Genomic DNA, 19,148 nt, shown 5'->3' with positions numbered 1-19,148 from the left:
GGGAAACCAAGGACCAGCTGCTCTAATGAATGGGGCACCAATCTGGTGTTCCACAAGGACAGCTTAGATAAGGACCTGCATTCACCCTAAATATGGGGAAATGTGAGAATAAATAAGATTTGTGGACTTAATGCCCCTGCTGTCTGGTGTGATGCATAGTACTTCCAGCACTTCTCAGCCAGGGTGTATGTGCCGTGTCACCAGAGCTGTTCATCTTCTGCAAGTACTTGCAAAACTTACTCCTGTGTGGCGTTGAGCTTGCATTTATAGAATGCTGTGTGCACCAGCAAGTAGCTTGCAATGCGTAGACCACAAGCTGAACACTAAATTGAGATCCTCGAGTCCTTCTGTTCAGGAGCTGCCTTACTTCAGTAAGAGTGAGGAGATTTCAGTGCTTCTCATGTTGTATCCTTAGAATTCTTGCTAATCTGTTGTCACGTGCCCCCACATGGCTGCTTAGGAAGAGGCTGTATTTAAGGATCTGGATGCAGCTGCAGCAGAAGAGGCCCCAGACCCCAACAGCCTGGCTTTGTCCTTTGCTGGGCCCAATAAGGCAACCTCAGAGCACAGGATTTACCTTTATAGCTGAGGGTCTCCACCAAAGGCCCTGCTGGAGAAGGCAGCATCTTCCCTGCAAAGATAGAGGCAGGACTTTGGCAGAGTAGATGTAGTCCCTTCAGACTGATATGCTCTGTGCCCAAGAGACTGGGAGGACTCAACTTTGCACTTTCAGTATAGGTGTGTTTAAGATGCACGCTGGGGCTTTTGACCAGTGCAGGGAACATGGGATGTCTGTCTGACATGGTGGAAGATGGAGGCAGAGGGGTCATAGTTTGGAAATGGCTTCCTGCTTGCTTATTCTTAAGATGCCTTTTGGCTTAACTGGAGGGATTGCTGCCTTCTGAACTGAGCAGAAGGAGAGATGAGAGTGCAGCCTGTGTCCTCTGAGAAGGGGCAATACTTCAAAAAATGGCCTTCACCCTTTCTTGATTATGTAAGATGAGCAGGGAAGCTGTGCTGTGGTTTCCAATATCAACCCATTCTACGCATACTTTGAAAGCTTTCTTAGGTTGAGTGCTTGTGCTCTGCCTATAAAACTGTGTCACCTTGGGCAACGTTATAGTGAGTGAAGCACCTTGGATGGAATTGTTCTGTATAACAAGAAGAGTGGTCTAGAAGGAAGTAACTGCACCATTAGGGACAAAGATAAATAGATCAGTGGGGTTTCACAGTTTTATATTGCAGTCATATGTGTTAAAAGAGAAAAATACCAATGGAGAGTGCACCATCTGGTCAGTCTTCTTCCCAAACATGGTTCTTTAAGAAGTATTATTTGAAAACCTCTGGAGTCAGCAAACGAAAACAAAAAACAAACCCAAATTGATATCTTTTTATTTGCATCTAATTATCTGACTGCTTTGGGTAAAAGTAAATCTGTGTCTTTTTTGGTCAGAATAAACATTTCCCACTGGAGTAAGGACAAATGGAACGTTTTGATCCATCCTAGCAGCAGTGTCCCACTCTCAAATGTATGTGGTAGTTTGTAAGAATAATCTTTAAGAGCTCAGACTATGAGAAACATCTGCTTTGCTGTACATCGTGAAACACTGCAGCATTTGGAAATGGAGGATGTGTGCCGTGCTTATCTCAGCCACCGTAGAACATGGGCTCCACAGTTTAACTTGTGGGATTTAAATTATGGTGTGGATATATTATTCAGTCCTATGTAATGCAATTTGGTGATGCCCCACTGATCTCTTTTCCTTAGTTGGAATTGTTCCACGTTTGCCGTGTGTGGCCAAACATCAAATGCATCTGAATAAGCAGAAGAATCGTTTCCAGACTAAACAGATTCCAAATTTGTTTAAGATGTTGAGTGAGGTTAATGGCTGGGAGATGTCTCTTCTGTTCTGTTAAGGTACTGTGATGTGTCCCTGCCGATGCAGATCTCTGTTTAGGTCTAAAAGTTCCAAATCCCCTGGACCGTGCTGAAGTATTCCTTTGAGTGCAGAAACTGTTGGTTGAGGGCATTCTGTCATATTCTGAGCATCTACAAGCATTAATAGTTACGTCTTTGCAGTGGCCTCGGGAGAAGAAGGTTATATCTGTTATTGTTCTCTTTCAGATGGGAAAGCTGGATCATGAGTAGATCCTGATCTTTTTGACTTGGGGGAAGCTGATGGTGGAACCGGAGCAAAGCAGAGATTTGGCAATAGTTGAGTTCATTAAAGGTCCTCGATTCTTTAGCGAAACCATTTGGTGATTAATGGTCAAGGAGAAAGTCATCTTATCCTGACAGTGCCCTCCTCGCTTGTTCTTGATTCCTGTGCCTTTTGCATTTAATTCTCCAAATTCTTGGGAGCGTCTGCAATTACAGTTCTGGAGCTGGAGCACATATGAACAGCACATACGTTATATGGGACCTTGTCTCACAATGGTATGTCTAGACCAAAGGTATTGAGGATGCCTATGCTTGTAGGGTCTCATGCAGATGTTCTGCGCTGTCAGAGCTATGCATCCTGGCCCAGAGATGTGATGCTTGGCAAAAGCTCTGCTCACATTATGGAACGGGTACAGAAGTATGGCCTGCCCGCCTACATGCATGCTTTTTTGCTAATTTGACTGTTTTCTTGCTGGCTACGTTTCTGGTGGTTCTGGAAAGAGTTTATAATGCATCTGCGGTCCTTAAAGATTGCCTGGCTTCCTGTTTCTCTAGAGCTAGGGGTGTTATTAAATATAGCCTCCCACCAAATTCCAGTGACTAATCACACACAGGCCTTAGTCCCAAACCAGCCGTGACTCAGATACCAAGGAGCCTCTGTGAGTAATGCTGCAGGAAGGGCCAACACGCTTCTTTCCTAGCCTTTCACAGGCAGTGGGAATGCTGAATAAGAGCAGACTAAATAGCAAGGATGATCCTCCAGCCAAAAAAAAAAAAAAAAGGTACCTGCAGTCTCTAGATGTTGTCTAGTGCTAATGCTGAGCTTTCAGATGGCCCCAGATGATGCACAGCGTGCTGAGCAGGGATGCCTTAAGACCAACTTTTCCCTGGGCAGTCGGCTGGTTGACAGGGCAGCAGCAGAAGTTTCCACTATGAAAACATCCTCGAGTTTAACCAGGCATTCAAGCACACAGCTCCTGGCAGAGGTGAGGCCAGGGTGATGCTGTTTGCTTAAGGGTGGTTGGAACATCCACCTGCTGCAGTGCTTTGGATGAGAGTTAAGGGTGAATTCCTGATCGTGCTCTTTCCTACCCAGAAGTAGTTTTTGTCTTTTTGTTCTTCACAACTGAGCTTTGCCTTCCCCTTCTAAAACCGCTTATCTTGAATGGCACTGTAGTTGGCCATTTCAACCTGAGCCCATAGCATTTCTGCTTGCTGCAAATACTTTTGTATGCCCCAATATTTATTTTCTCTGATTGTATATGCATAGTAAAAGACACATAGATGAGAAGAACTTATTTCAAAATCATTTGAATGCCAGAATGAGATTTTTTAGAGTTTGTGGCAAGTTCCTGTGTTAATGAGCACAAGGAGTAAAAACAATCAGCTTTCCAAAGCAACTGCAACCATTGTGTTTCTTCCAATTACTCATGCCTTTTTTTTGAGTCCTCCTTGACAATATCTTCAGCTTTCTTCTGAGAAATGTCTTCTGGCTTTTCAGTACTCAAAGCGTTAGAATAGAAAATAATAATAAACCTTTGTTTTATATTTCAGGATTTTCTTTAAGTAGATGCTGTCTTGAAAGCCTTAATTTAACACCGTGTTCGGAGCTGAAGCTGGATGTGTAATTTCATGCTATGTTTATGAAGTCACAAAAGCATCTGGAAAACCTTAACCAGAAACTTTCTATCGTCCAGGCTTAATTTAAGTGTTAAGACTAAATCACTTCATAGGTTGGCAGTTGTGAATGTTAATTGTGTAGTTCTCAGTACCTTGTTGGTGCTCTAATAATTGAGTTGCAGCCATCGTGGATATCATACAAATAAACTAGGGAGCAATCTGTGCAATGAGAATAGGTTTGTATGTTCAATGTGGATTCCCAAGCACCCTCATCTTTTTACTACTCTTCTTTATCTTATTGCAGCCTTCAACTTTGGAAAAAACTACAGTCCATAGAGAATTTAAGGAAAACTTCCCCCTCTCCTTTCACAGACATCAGAATGGTTGGGCAGATGCAGAATAGCACATCTGTGCAGTCCCAAATGACTCATCTGCCACTGACTCTTCATTGTTTTAAATTACTTCTAAATAGTAAAAGGCAAAAATCAATTGATAGTAATAAAACCTGAGACACCACCTGTTGTGCATTGTCCAGGATGAAGAGCTGTGCATCTCCATTGCTGCTAAACCACCAGTTTATGGAATAATGTATGATGTGGTGTTTAAATGACTTGCCTTTATCACTTACCATTCCCCAGCCTTTCTCTTCAATAAGATTATCTTTTATAAAATCTTATTATGGTTTTTTAAGCAGTGTTTTTAATGTCTGATATCTGAGTCTGATTATACCTCTTCTGTTATAATCTTGCCCAGCATGATGTCTCCAGGAGCAGCTATGAAATGATGCCATGAACCAAAGCACAGGGTTGGTATATTTGATGCTTTCCCCTTATCTCCTGATAATCAGCAATTTTCAGTTCAGGAACTGTTAAGATTAGATGTGATATCTGTATATCACAAAGTATTAAATAGCTGTGCTGACAACAACAGCTCGATCATCGCATTGCTTGAGGGGATAATCAGTGTAGTTTTTATCAGTGATAATTGTGCTTTCTGTGTTGCCTGGGTAGGAGAGCACTATTTTGGGAGAAACTGTTCCATGAAGCAACAGCACTGTTGGCCATTTATCTCCAGGTACATGCATACATCTTTACTACTGTGTCTCTGCCTGAGAATTTGTATTAGATGTCACATACCCTAGGAGAGTGTATACTTCTGGGCTAAATAGAAAAGAAATTGATTCAGGTTTCTGATTAGTGTGATTTAATTCTGTTTTCCCAGACAGCAGGGTCACAGCTGCTTAGTCCATGGTGGGAATTTACCCCCCTGTAGGTATTTCCAAGGAAGCCCTTGAAGTGAATTACTTGAAATGATGCAGTGAAAAAGGAATGTGATAGCTACAACGCTTATTTCTTCCTGCTTGCAAGGCCAAAAGAAACTGGAGAAGAAAGAGAGAATGCAAGCAAATGTAACCCTAGTTGGATAGTAACTTTATTCTTTATGTTAGGAAGCTTTCTGCTATCTGTGTGCTTCAGGATTGCCAGCAATATCTCATGCTCCCTGCATGTGCAAGCCATCTACTGCATTCGGTCTGGTGATTGAGATCCTCAGTAATCAGTAGAGACAGATAGAAATGAAATAGTGTCAGTTTACACCAGCTCATCTTTGTATCTGCAGTTAGTCTCTGCTTCTGTTTCTTCTCTGAATCAGTGCTGGAATTGCTAGTTGGTGTAGGATCTAATTAGCAGCACAAAACAGTTGCTTGGAGCAGTTTTTACCTACTTTGCTGCTAGCTTTGGAGAAGGTTGTGTTTTCTGCATTATCCAAGTAGCTCACAATTTTGGAGTGTTTCAGCTTCTTGCAAATCAGATAAACAATGGTGTAACAATCTGTCTTCAGTTGTGCTCTGCAGGGAGAAGAGATCTTCAAACAGAAGAAATACATTCCTAACAAGATGGGAAGCAACCTGGGATGCCTTCCAAAGATCACTGCCTGAAACTGAAGCCAGCTGATGACTGGAAGAGAGTTCCCAATATCCCCAAATCCCCCTCATGAACCTTGGCTTGAGGGGGGGAATTGCTGGACTGTAACAAGCAACGAGGACCCAAGCTTAGAATCTTCTGGTAACCAGTACCTGTGAAGCTGAAGTGGGAGAATGGCTCGTATCTGAGCTGAAAACAGGTCAGAAACTGGCAGAGCAGGGCCCAGCAGCAGCCCCGTGGATGGGCTGGAGGAAGCAACTGAAAGCAAACCTTGGTTTTGTACTATTTCCAAGGATTGGCTAGGTCACCTTCTCTGTTGATTTATGTGTCTCTTGAATAGTCTGCTCATATGTTTGCATGAGGGGACTAACTGCCTTGGGATTAGAGCTGGGAAGTGCTTTTGGAAAAATAGGGGATAAGCTGGATGAGGATAGTGCTGTCCCCCTGGCCTGGCAGATTTGTGCTGTTGTGTGATTTTGGTTTTTTTTTCCATTAAGAAGAGGAGAGAGGTATTCCTTGGAAAAAAAATTGTGATTTACTTACAAAACATGCACACAATGTCCTGTTGCTATGATCTCAAGAGAAACAAACAGTTTCCTTGGTCCGAAATCTCCAGCTCTTCAGCCCCTAAAGCTCTGTCTGTCTTTCTCCTTATACAGACATGCCTCCCACTTCTTCCCTTAGGTACTCAGAAGACAAGTTGCCTTGCCTTTATCTAGGTCTGCAATTATCTGTGGAGCTCAGAATCGGTTGTTACCACCTTCTAGAGCAACTGTGTTTATATCAGGGGAGGACAGTGTTTTAGACCTGGAGTAAAACATTGCTACTGTCTTTTATTTTTGACTCTTCAGACACTTTTCACTAGATGGTAGATTCTTCACCCTCTGGTTTTTAGAATAATGTCAAAAGATGGTTGTGATGAAGGATAATTGGATTAAAAATAGTGTTTGGTAGGATAATGTGATGGTTCCTGCTGGCCTTAGTTCTGAGCTGGAGGACAGGCAGTGCCAAGACTGTGCAGGCAAGTAGCTAAGCGTGGAAGGCAAGAAGAACATGGCACCAAATTGTGAGAGAGGCTATCCTACAGCAGGATTGGGGTAATCTTTCCAGGTAGAACCACGTGTGCCATCCACTGTGCCTCGGAGCACCATCATCACACAACTGATGCTCCGTGAAATGATTGTGTGAGCTGGACCGTGCTCATTCCTGCTCTCTTCTAAGGTCTGATAATGGTGAGAAATTCTGTGTCAGCCACATCTCTCCTGGGGATTTCTTGGCTGTTTGTGTAATCCCTTGTTTGCTGGACCAGCTGATCTCCAGCAACATGGGGCTTCCCCTTCCTAGGGTGGCTGCTGTTTGCTCTAGATTTTTCAGCATATTTAGGCAGCAATGAGTTTGCTGCTTGCCTGGAAAGCTCAGATCTATTCTGTGCATACAGAGTGTTTGAATGGCATGCAGTCAGCCTCCTGGGAGAGCTGGATTTCACTGAGCAGCCAGTAGCCATTGCAGGTCTGTCGGATGCTTCCTGAAATCTTTGACTAACAGAGGAAACCTGTAATGCATTTGAACTCTGCCTTGGGACGGGAAAGAAGCATAAATCCAAATAATGATGGCTTTATATCTTTAAATCCCACAAACCATAGGTTGCAACTGATTTATATTCCGTGGTGTAGATTTCTATTGCAGCCTTGCCTGAGCTGCAATGGAAGGAAATTTGCTTTGCTATCAAAGGTTTGCTATGTTTATATCCACTTCTGTCAAATCGAGTGGGAACACATTTGGGTCCCATTCAACAGGTCAAGAGAGAAATGACTGAGTGACCAAGGTTATACTCCCAGCTGAGTCAGTCACCCGGCCCAACTCACAGTGTATATGGAAAGATTGATTTGTGCTGCCTTACTGGGAATTTGTTCCATGTTGCAAAATCATGTTCTGGTGAATTCTATTATCTGCTGGGCGTTGTGATGTGAGCTGGGCCTTCAGCACTTCCAATGTATGATGAGAAACAAGCAGTCTCTATCCTGATAATGTGATCTCTCTCTCTCCCCATCAGCAGTTGTCATGGACTGTTCTTCCAAACATCTCAGCATCATCCAGACAGCGTAGGAGATATCTCACATCCTTTGCTGCTTGATAGACCAGGGGGCCATTGGGTATATTTAGTTGAGCCCAGTTCTTGGAAAAAGAAGCAACTTCCATTTCTCTGCTTTTGGGTCTGACTCTGGAGTCCCCACTGGAAAACCACGATCATAGAATCATTCAGGTTGCAGAAGTCCTCTAAGATCCCCAAGTCCAACCCCAGCCCACCCCCACCATGCCCACTGACCACAACCTCAGTGCTTCTTCATGGTTCTGGAACATCTCATGGAATGGTGACCCCACCACCTCCCTGGGCAGCCTGTTCCAATGTCTCACCACTCCTTCTGAGAAGAAATGCTTCCTAATGTCCAAACTGAATCCCTCCTCCCCTGGCGCAACCTGAGGCCACCAGCTCTTGTCCTGCCACTGTTACCTGGGAGAAGAGTCTGACCCCTGCTTCACTACAACCTCCTCAAAAAGAAGTACAGTCAATTCAAATGGTTCTGTGTCCTCCGTATCACCTGGCTTGGCAAGATACTTGATTGGAAACTCCACTGAAGCCAACTTTAAGTTCTCCATTTCCTGAATTTTTCCTGAATGACTGCAAAGACTGCAGCTGCTGAAGCAGGCAGAACGGAGCTACATCTCCCTATCCGTCTCCTGGCTCTGCATCTCTGTGTGGTAAAAATAGCCATACTTTACATCTACGGGAAGAATTAAGGATGTAATCTCTTTGGAGTTCCGTTCAGCCAAGAGTAAGGAGATACGAAGAATTTGGCTGCTGTCCTCTGCTCCTGCACCACCCAGCCACCAATCATGGCTAATGCAACTCGGTGTCTATTGTATTTGTCATGGCCCTTCTGACAGTATGAGATTAGCAGGAACACGGCTCCTGCAGTACCCAGGCGTGTGTCTGTCTTTCCCTGGCCAATCCTTTGATGATGCGTGGCTGTTGTGTTAAAGAGGGAAGGTAAAACTTAATTTATAGGCAGTCTGAGCAGCACGTTATTCAAGGCCAGGTTGCTGGCCCATCTGATATTATTTAAGAGGTTAGATATTGCCAGTAAATGAAAATAAATGCTATTAGTGTCCCTTCTGGTCAGTGGAATTAGCTGCTCTTCAGCTGATGTTTGGTTTTACAGTACAAGACACACTGGCTCTCAAGGGTCATGCCTTTAAATGCTGGGAAAGCACTAATCTTGGGATTATGGTGATGCCAACAGAAATTGGAGGCTAGCAAAACCAGCAGAGGGCCTTCACTTCTGTTACTTACCCTGAGTCTTTCTGTTAAATGGACCTGCAGAAATCAGGGGCAAGGAGACAGAGTACAGTGCTGTTAACACCAAGGGTTCCTCTTTTACCAAGGTAGAGCCTTAGAGGGGTCCTTCTTTCCTCCTCATCTCAGCCAGTCTCTGGAGAATTCTCTTTGCTAAAAAGAAATTGCATTCTCTTTCCTGCCTGTCTTGAGCCATTTGCTTTTGGCATTAACTGTCAAGCCCTGAATCACCCTTTGGGGATGTGTGCTGGAAAGCTGGTGGGAACTGATTGCGTATCAGCAGCTGAGATGCAATACTTGGCTTTGCTCTTCTTGGGAATCACAGTGTACAGACCTGGACAGCATCGCACACATAGCGTAAGAGACCAAGCACTCCTCGTGGGCTGAGTGCATCAAATCCTGAGGCAAATACTGCAAACACTGGGGCATGAGGGAGGTGAGAGGGAGAGATATCAACTCCTAAAGTTTTGGCTTTTGCTCAGAGCAGGGAAAGGAATATGAGAAGAATGAATGTAGTTTGTTTTGCTTTGTCGATCAGAGCTGAAATTAGCTATGGGATATTTAACATAGAAGTGGAAGTGAGAGATGGAAAACTATAAGAGCAACTGCTTGAAAACCACACCAAAGGCCTCTTCCCAAAGAGAAATGTGCAGGGTTTCTTTGGTGTAAGGTCATTCCTCAGCAAGACCCCCAGGTGGGATGAAGAAACAAGAAGCCAAGGCTTCTGGCATCCTGCTGCACTGTGATATAAAGAGGAGATGCCACACGCAGGTGGGGAAAGCTGGCAGTGAAACAGGTCTCCCACCTAAACCTTACACTGCTTCCATTCTGTCTGTTCTGGAGTGTTTTGGGACTGTGAAACCAGAGCAGCACAGATGACAAAATGAGGTAAAGCTCATAATAACCATCTCAGACATGTTCCTGAAAGGGTCTTGTTTTCATCCCAGGTGAGAGAATGATCCCAAATCTTGATTCCTAGCTGATCCCAGACCTTTGGAAAGGTCTGGAAAGCCTTTAATCAGGTCTGGAAAGCCTTTAATCTAATGATATTGCTCTGTATCATTAGATGGATAATGAAAATTTAGTCTGCTCTCTAGGTTAGCACTGAGCTGAGCTCAGCCTATGTAACTAGAAAACTTATCCTGTCTCTGAATAATAAATTAAAAAACCACCTTTCCTGATAAATTTGTTTAATAGAATGCATTTTATTTTTCTGACACAACAAGGTTTTTCTATGAGTTGAAAACCGAATCCAAAAAAAGCAACATATTACAAGAACACAGAGTAGTCAACAGTTAGAGCAGGCTCTTGGAGAAGGGCCTGGGATAGAGCAGCTTTTTATTTGTTTAGCTATTTGTGATATGTTGGCTAATGATGTGCTAATAGCAGAGCTGTGTCTGTAATAACTGATTGGCTTTAAAATACCTCAGCAGGGCCAGGATCCTATTTGGGCTGAAGGGGCACTTGCAGTTTGCCAGTTAAGGCAGACACTGGGACTATACCCAACAGATCTGGGAAATCACAGCCATGGTCCAGCAAAGCCCAGAAAGCACGTGTTTAATCCTACCCTTCCTCCAAAAAAACTTTATTATATAGAGACAACATGGAGCAGAAGGAATATCGCTGCCATTGGAGAGAGGGGGAAAGACTGAGTTGGCCAAGTCAGGCAGGAGGTCTTTGTCAGTGCCAGGAGCTGAAATCACCCCTCCTGAGGACCATCTTTAATGTTACTGCCAAAAGAAGGCTCTCCTCTAAGCAAGAGCTGGGTCCTGCCATGCAAGATCCCCCAACTCAGTGAGCCCTGCCATTTGAATCACACTTCTAAGTGTTATCATTTCTGCTTATCTGCTCTCCATCTGCTTTCTGGGTGGGTAAGCATCATCAGGGTAAAGGTCTGGGGATGGATTAGCATGAGAGAGCTTTTTCTACTGGGATTTCGAAAAGAAAAACAACACCAAAATGACCTTTGGTGAGGGTTCTTTTTAACCTAAACTCCTGCCAAAACTTATTGTGTGGTGGAGAATGGGGTTGTGCAGCGTGGCCCAGAAGAAGCAGGTATTAACCCTGGGGCAAGCAGGGCAGCCTCCTGCTCTGGAAGCCTGGGAGAAGTGTATGAAACATTGGCCCTAACAGCAGGCAGGAGGGATATATTGACTGCTGATAAAACAATCTCCTCTTTGCTCCAGCTTTTAGGATACCCTCGTCTCAGAGAAAGGAGCAGGTTTTAGTGGGGCAAGTGCCCCTAGGAGTTTGAAGGGCTACTGGAAGCTTGCAGAGACAAGGTGAGCAAACAGGTTGAGCCAATGCCATTGTGCTTGGTGGTGGTGCCTTGTCCCAGGAAGCACGTTAAGGAACAGCCTGAACGAGTGGAGACCTCTTCCCCTAAAAGCAGCCTGTTTCACAGGGGAGTGGGACTCAGCAAAGCCACGTGAGCGGTGCTGCTGCACCAACTGCAGTCATAGTAGCTGGCTCTCAGCAGCTAGTAGGGATGCGGTCCCTGACTAGTTGTGTTTGCCCAATCCCTGACCTTTTAGGTCAGTGGGAAGAGTCCCAGGCAGTCAGCAGGCTTGAGAAAAAGCCCCAGATGAGATCGGAAATCAAACTTTGAACCGTTATTGCTGTTTGACTCATGCTTATGGGTATTTTATTGTCTGTGCAGCTGTTGGGAGAACTGGGGGTGGCTACTGGGAGATGATTGAATGCCTGTTACATCCCTGTGGTGAAAGAGCTCTGCAGCAAGGCCTTAATGTTAATGCTAACGACCAGTAAGTGACAGGCATTACTATCTGGCAGGACTCTACCCTAGCTCTGCTTTGGAATTCCTTTATGTATTTATGTAGAGATAGCACCCACCCCTCCCAGTCTTACCTGAACAATGCAAAGAGATCTTTGCTCCTAGAGAGTTTACTGTTCACAAAGGAAATTAGTCCAGCTATCTGTACTAAAAGTCACCCTATCCTTTGTGGTCAGGTCCCCTACCTTTTTTTTTTTTTTTTACAGAGAGAGGCACTTAACTTCCCAAGACCTGTCCTCAAGACCCAGGGAAAGCTGAGACCTCAAATCTCCTTCAGGAGAAAGTACCTAAGAAAACACAGGGTCCCTTAAGTTTTTTTTTTTTAGTTACCTCTTCAGCTTCAGAATTACAGATTTGAGGGTGCAGGCCCAGAGATCTGTTGGTCTGAAAGGCTCCTGGCTGCTGTGGAAGCTCCTGCTTTCAGGTAGGTGCTGTTAGCAGCAAGGGGAGATGCCTGGCTAGGCTGAGGCTGCCTGCAGTTGCAGGTTCCTCTCTTCCCAGCTCTGCTTCCAAGAGGGGTCAGAGGCAGAGCAGCAACCAAAGTGCCAGGGAAAACTTTCAGAGGTGATAGCTGTAGTTGTCTTCTATCTGCAAAGCTCAAAATGGAGAGAGACCAAAAAAAAGTCTGAAACTCCGCAGTGATTATAATAATAATAATAATCCCCAAATCCCTCATAGTCGGTCTCATCTCACCCCACCCTTTATTTTCTTCTTCTCCAACAGGAAGACGTTTTCCCAGTGTTATTGGCATCCTTCGCTTGACAGCCTCCGGTGCAGGAGTTGTGCTGGGGGTCAGGCAGAGAGATAGCACAAAGGTCTGGGCAGCCAGTCCAAGTCATCACTCTGCCAGAGATTTTCCCACATGACTCTTTTAAACTCCTTTCCGTCTCAATGCTCCAGCAGTTAAATGGGATAGGACTTCACGCAGAGCCATCGCTTGAGCTTGGGGGGAGCTCCTCCAATGTACGTTGGACAAGCATTGGTGCACAGCACCCATTAGCCAGGTACGTTTGCAAAAAAAACACAGGGCAGTCTCTGCTTGGAGAGGGAGGTCCCTGAAGCCTGCCTGTGTGTACACTGAGCAGCTGGGTCCCTCTGGACCGCTGGGCTCTCACTAGCAGAGCTGGACATATGACTTGGAACAGGTGTTACAAATTTTGGTGCTTTTTCTTTTTTTTTTTCTCTCAAGCGGGGCAAGAGCATCTGGCCTGTCATGCTCTGAGGTCATTTAATGTTTTCCAGGACTGCCAGGAAATAGAAAATATTTCTGCAGTGTAGAACGTGTAGAGCAAACAAATCTATATACATGTGCAAGAAAGCAGACCAGGGTGTAGTGTTTTATGAAGTATTACAGTGAAGTGGCTCCCAGCACTTTTGCCTTAGGAAGCTGTGCAGCTGTTTCCAGCTGTCAAACACTTGGGGAGATGCTTTGTGTTTGCACGACAAAGGCAAAAACAGCATACCATCTGCATGACTGCTTTCTTGCGTGCCATGCTGGGGTATCTTCCAGCCCTGCTCTCTAATAAGGTTAGGATTTCCTCTGCCTGCAGCCGGGGGGTAACGGAGGCGTTACCTTGTTGCTCAAACCCATCTCTGATCTGGAGAAAATAATGTTTTTGGCTGCGGCTCAAAAACTCCAATGAAAGCTTGATGGAGTCAGTGGGAACCTTTCCACAAAGTGCTGGAGGGTTTGCCTTGGATTTAATTTGCACTCTGCAAACCTGGCTCCTGGCCAGCGGAATGACTCTTGCTTTGCTGATGTGCACGCTGTCCCTTTGAGAAGTGCTTCAGAGCTTAGCGAGAGTTCGCCTCCAGACAGGAAGCAAGACCCTTGTACTCCATAGAACACGTCATCCCTATCTCAACTGGCCTATCATGGAATCCTAGAATGGCCTGGGTTGAAAAGGACCACAGTGCTCATCCAGTTCCAACCCCCTGCTATGTGCAGGGTCACCAACCAGCAGACCAGGCTGCCCAGAGCCACATCCAGCCTGGTCTTGAATGCCTGCAGGGATGGGGCATCCACAGCCTCCTTGGGCAACCTGTTCCAGTGCATCAGTGCCTATCTCAACATCTGTGTAGTCCGCTATTTAAGAACCTGCAGTCATTTAACATTACCACCCATGTGTCAGTTATTAGATGCATCTGAATTATTATTGCACCATGGAGCTTTGACACTCTTTGAGGCTGAGCACTACATAGAGCAAAAAGAGCCCCTTCCTAAGATAATTATGTAAAACAGTGAAGTGAGATTCTGTTAATCCTAACGTTTTATATATGGGAGATGTGGGAAAGGAGAGGAGAACTGTTTTCCAAAAGTTGTACAGAGACAAAGCTGTAAACACTGCCTCAGCCCTCCCACATCATCGCACCAGAGCCCCCAGTAGGTGCCAGTTGAGTTTCCCATTCCATCTTGCTGCAGGTTTCCATAGATTCCAGCGTTTTATAATGAGAGAAAGCTCTTTTAGTAGCAACTCCTCTGTCATGATATATGAAGATTGGCTGTGGCATTGAGGAAACAGAAGTTGTCTTCCCTTTTGAAACTTGTGGTGTCTTCAGCTGTAGCATCACAGGAGGTCGATTGATATGATCCTATATAAGATTTTCTCAACTGCTCCGTGCCATCCAGAATTTGTATTTTCAGAAGGCTGTCCCAAGAGACGATGAATACAAGCATCACTTCAGTTTTGCTCAGAGGCCGCAGCATGCCAGAACTATTCTAGGCTTAAAATCAAACCTGAGAGATATAAAATGCTTGAAGAGATGGTTGTGGTTGGATGGTCCTACTAAGGTGGAGGAGTGCATCTTGTATGCACGTATAACCAGCACTTCAGCTCATCCAAAGGATTGCTAGACTTTCCCCTCCAGCAAACTTCTTTAGTCTATCTGGGTGAAACAGGGTAAAGCAGGGAGGACAGGGCAGCCAGATTGCAATGCCTGGATGCTCATGGTGTGCCAGAGCAGAGATCTGCTGCAGTGGAGTCTGGCTTGAAGCTGAAACTGCAACTTCTGCCTGCCCTGGAGTGTGCCTTGGTCCCAAGTAAGTAATAAAGATGTATTATTCAGTAGATCACGACACAGCTAATGCTTCAGGACAGATTTATAGGTGTGGTGATTGGAGACAGACTGTCCTGCAGCGTGATTTGTTTGGGTTTACGGATTTCAAAGTGTTCTAATTGCTTTTTAAATAGCTACTCCTTTATTCCAGGAAATCTGCCTTAGGCTTTCCCAGTTCAAATTCCAGATTCCCACGGAAATCCAGGAGTCAGGGGACCTTTCAGGCTGATGCTTATGCTCTGTGATGGCTTGGCTTTTTCTAGACCTTTTAGATGCAAATCGAGTGCTACAGAAAACGTTACAGTGAGAGATCTTAGGGTTCACCTTTAAGTTTGTTTGTAGGCTGAAAAACATGGTTCAGCCCTCAGCCCTTAATCGTATTGCAGTTACTCAGACTGAAAACAGCCTGTTAGGACAGCAGGACAGCACACAGCTTGCCAGGGGTCTGCTCTATTCAGGTCTCACCTATCATGTGTTAGAGTTAGGCTGGTTCCATTCATTATGTAGCTTTCAGCATTCTTTGAGCTTTCTAGGGAAATAAAAAAAAAAAAGTTTCTTGTTACAAGTTCCTGTAACCAAATATAGTTCTAAATCCTACACTATGAATATTTTTGATGTGCTGTTCAAAGCAAATTCATCCAAGCAGGATACTGTTAATGAAACTCAGGAGAAACAAGAGGTCAAGCGACAGGATTAAATAGAGGTTTCAGTCTTTTGGAGTTCCTAGTCAGAGCCAAGAGGAATTTATGCTGATGAAAAGCCTGGTTTTCACTTTGGAGGATGCACTTTGAACCAGAGAGAGCTGCCTCGTACTGATGGATTACACAAAGGCATTCATTTATCCACATCTTCCTGCTGCTTCCAAATCTATCCAGGGGTCAACTGGTATTTCTTTATTTTCTATCAAAAGAATTCAACTCCAAACCAGCATACTTAACCTCTTGGTGGCCTGGAGATTTGTGACAGCCAGTCCATCCCTGGAGGTGTTCAAGGGCCATGGGGATGTGGCACTGAGGGATGTGGGCATGGGCTGGGGTTGGACTGGGGATCTTAGAGGTCTTTTCCAACCTGAATGATTCCATGACATTAGCATTTTGGTAACAGAACCATTTATAACGTGAGATATCATAGTTTATGCTTTTCACCCAATAAGAACTTGAATTGTACCGTGTTGGAGAAGGCAGCAGTGACACAAACTCTCTTGTTTGAGCAGCAGAAAAACTCAGCGTATTTAAAAGAACTCAAAGGTCTTTCTCAAGTCTGTCTGTTTTCACCTGATAGTCTTTTGAGAGAGCGTGCAGGTGTGTTGTATGGCACCTGTGGGTTCATAGCAGAGGGGAATTTGTCAGTCTATATGTAAGGCCTGGACTCTTTTTTTCTTTTTTTTTAATGTTTCCAAAGGTTCCTGCATAACTTCTGAATGCAATCCAAGGTATTTAATTCTCTCTGTAGGCTCATGATGAAGTGAGATGTTCTGAGGTCTGGAAGCAGATGATGAGAGGTTCACCTCCTCTATCAGCAGGAAAACTTTGGAAGCTGAAGGATTGGACAATACCTACCAGGGAGGTAACATCTCCAGTGGAAAAGAAGACAGGGCTTTAAAACACCTACAGCTGGCTTCCACACCCTCCTGTCCTGCATTAAGTAACCTTCTTTCTTCTCTTGTCTTCTGCTGTCTCAGCATAGAGAGGCAGCTCTATGACTATTCTCATATAACCAAAATGCCTGAACAATAACGTTCAATATGTATTATCCTTCAGGATTAAATTCAGCCAGACTGCAATGCTAATTGCTCAAATGGCTTTATTTCCTCCCACTCTGGAAAGGGAAAAAGAAGAGCTTTCTGTTCATATGTTAGGAAGATTCACACAGATTTGATTTCTGTGGGCAAAACCTCCCACGAACGATGCGTAATGCTATGGCTAGTGATCAAGCAAGCCATGGCCTGGGGCAGCTGGCCAAAATGGCCAGGATTAGGTTGCTGGTGGCAAGAAGGCAGAATGTGGTGCTCCCACCCATGCTTTTCCCATGAGACAAAACAAGCTTCTCTGTGTAGCTCTCCATCATCTCTCTGGTGCTGCATCGTTGGTCAAGGGGTGGGAGGATGTGATTTGCTTAGCCTGTTGGAAATCTCCAAGCTGCTCTTGCAGAGGGGCAGCCAGTGGGCACGTAGCCTGGGGAAAGCACTGGGTGGGTGAGGATTTCTGTGTGTATCTGCTGATTTTAGGGTAATGCAGATGCACAAATGGAAGATCAAAGTATTGGCTGGAAATTGACACTTAATTGTTCCGAAAAATTGTTCAAAAGTAACGTTTCAACTTTCTTGATAAAGCTCTATTGTTTTCCCAAACAAAACGAATTTGCTTAGTCCTGCACAAATTTATGAATGACTTTATTCGACCCCCACATTCAGTGTTGCAGAGAAGCATGGGAGGGGAATGGAACAAGAAATTGAGTTTGTGTTGGCTCGTGGAACTTCTATTTTCAGTGTTTCTGTTTGGTCCCCGAAGTCTTTTTGTTTCTGAACTTCTGAATTTTAGATTCCACATCTTTAATACACCCTTACTGTATCTCAGGAGAGCCATAACTTACACTGAAACGCAGAGGATAGGACAGTACTAATCATTGCTGGCACTGAGATCGGTGCAGTGGGCAGGAGCCATTCCATGGAAAGAAATTAAAACCCAGCTGGATGTATCTTAGGGGAAGCATTTCCCTACTCCCTGCATGCTAACTGGCATAGAAAACTTTCTGTGAGCGTTCTCCAGGCTTTGAAGCCTGAGCCTTTCTCAGGAAATGAAGCCACTTTGGTTCTCCCTGTCAAGGTCTTCCTAGCTTAATGTAGATTTATTTTCACATCTCCCTGTAGTCAGGGTGGGATTTGTCTCAAGTACCCATGGGCTCCTTAGAAATCTGTCGCAATGCCCAAAGCTTGTATACGCTGCTCCAGCCAGAGGGGGAGATGGCACCTCCAGGAGATGTTCCCTCTGAGCTGAAGCAAGCAGAGGGAAGTGACCCAGAGTGTAGATTGATGCTGTAGGCTTGCATGTACCTGGCTGTGGAGGAGCTGCTGGTGATTTTGCAGAGGCTTGCCCTGGATAGCAGCAGGCCAAGGCTATCTTTAGCTAAGGAACCTCTGGTTTTATAATCTGCTGGGTTTTTTTTTGTTGTCCTTTTTCCCAGAGAGAGATCACTGATATCACTTTCATCTGCACATGGCCATGTGCTTTTAGCTGACTTTCCACCCTCCCTTTCACTTCACTGGGATAACTCCAGCATGCAAAACATTTTGTGTCCCAGATATTTGATACGGGAGTCCCACATGTGAAGTTCCTATCTGGAGGAGCTGTTGCCTGCCTTTGGGATGTCTGCCCTGTATATTTGGTAGCAGGCAGGACTTGACCCAATGGACTGGGCTCCCCGCTTCTTCCAGGTTTTCACCAGCTGTATTTCTGTCCTCGTTTCAGGTTGGCACCACCAAGATGCCTGTCTGCCTTGGATGATGAGGGTAGCTACACGCAAGGCAAGCTATCTGAACCGGACAGCAAAGACCACTTTTCCCCTTAATGCACCATGCTGTGGGAGGTGTTTGCTGCTGCTGCTCTTACAGAGCAGAAAACCAGAGGTAAGGAAGCTGGTTGCAGCTGAAAACTTTATTTCTGATGGCACATCCAGCCTCGTGGTTTGTTTCTCCATCTCTTGTTGCTCAATAACTTTGAGCTTCTCATCAGAGCGAGGGCCACCAGCAGTGATGGAGAGATGTGCTCACCTCTTGGCAAAGGTGCTTTCGTGTAGCCACGAGCCCAGAGCACAGCTGTAATGCTCCCTGCTGCTCCTGCCCGTTGCCAGTGTCTGGAAGTGACCTTGCAGAAGACACTTCTCTGTTTTATCAGGTCTCTATCAAAGCCAACAAAATGGGAGAGCTTTAGCAGGAAAAAAGCATGCCTAAGTAAAAGGTGGGTTACTTGGTTTTGTTTGAAGAAGCTGGATGCTGTTGAAATACCTTGACATGGGCACTGTGTCAACCATGTGGGCAATCAGCCTTGTAAAATGTATTTTGAGTGCCCTAAAACCTCTAGCCTGCTATTACCTTGCAGCCTAAGCTTATAATTCCTACCTAGGGAGGCTGAATTAAGAGAAGATTGGAGTATTCTTGCGGGATGAAAAGGAGTGTATTGGAAAACCTGGCCACAGCCTGTTGAATATCCAGTAAATAGCTGCTGACAGGAAGATAGCACA

General features: G+C 44.9%; 1 long non-coding RNA gene across 5 annotated transcripts in view; it reads left to right on the top strand.

Moving 5' to 3' along the window:
- The first annotated feature begins 9,032 nt into the window (after nucleotides 1-9,032).
- Nucleotides 9,033-19,148, top strand: part of LOC116236042 (uncharacterized) — a 29,510-nt gene continuing 19,394 nt past the window's right edge. For 3 of the 5 annotated variants that reach the window (XR_016468477.1, XR_016468475.1, XR_016468473.1), the window contains exons 1-4: nucleotides 9,033-12,276; nucleotides 12,576-12,856; nucleotides 16,362-16,475; nucleotides 18,377-18,534. This is a non-coding gene — a long non-coding RNA (uncharacterized LOC116236042). The remainder of the gene's footprint in view (nucleotides 12,277-12,575; nucleotides 12,857-16,361; nucleotides 16,476-18,376; nucleotides 18,535-19,148) is intronic. The other 2 variants (XR_016468476.1, XR_016468474.1) reach the window with 2 other exon arrangements.

Source organism: Phasianus colchicus, chromosome 7, assembly GCF_987193195.1.
Source record: "Phasianus colchicus chromosome 7, bPhaCol1.hap1.1, whole genome shotgun sequence".
NCBI classification, from domain to species: domain Eukaryota; kingdom Metazoa; phylum Chordata; class Aves; order Galliformes; family Phasianidae; genus Phasianus; species Phasianus colchicus.
Note: the sequence above shows the minus strand (reverse complement) of the source record. Positions and strands in the feature narration are given on the sequence as shown.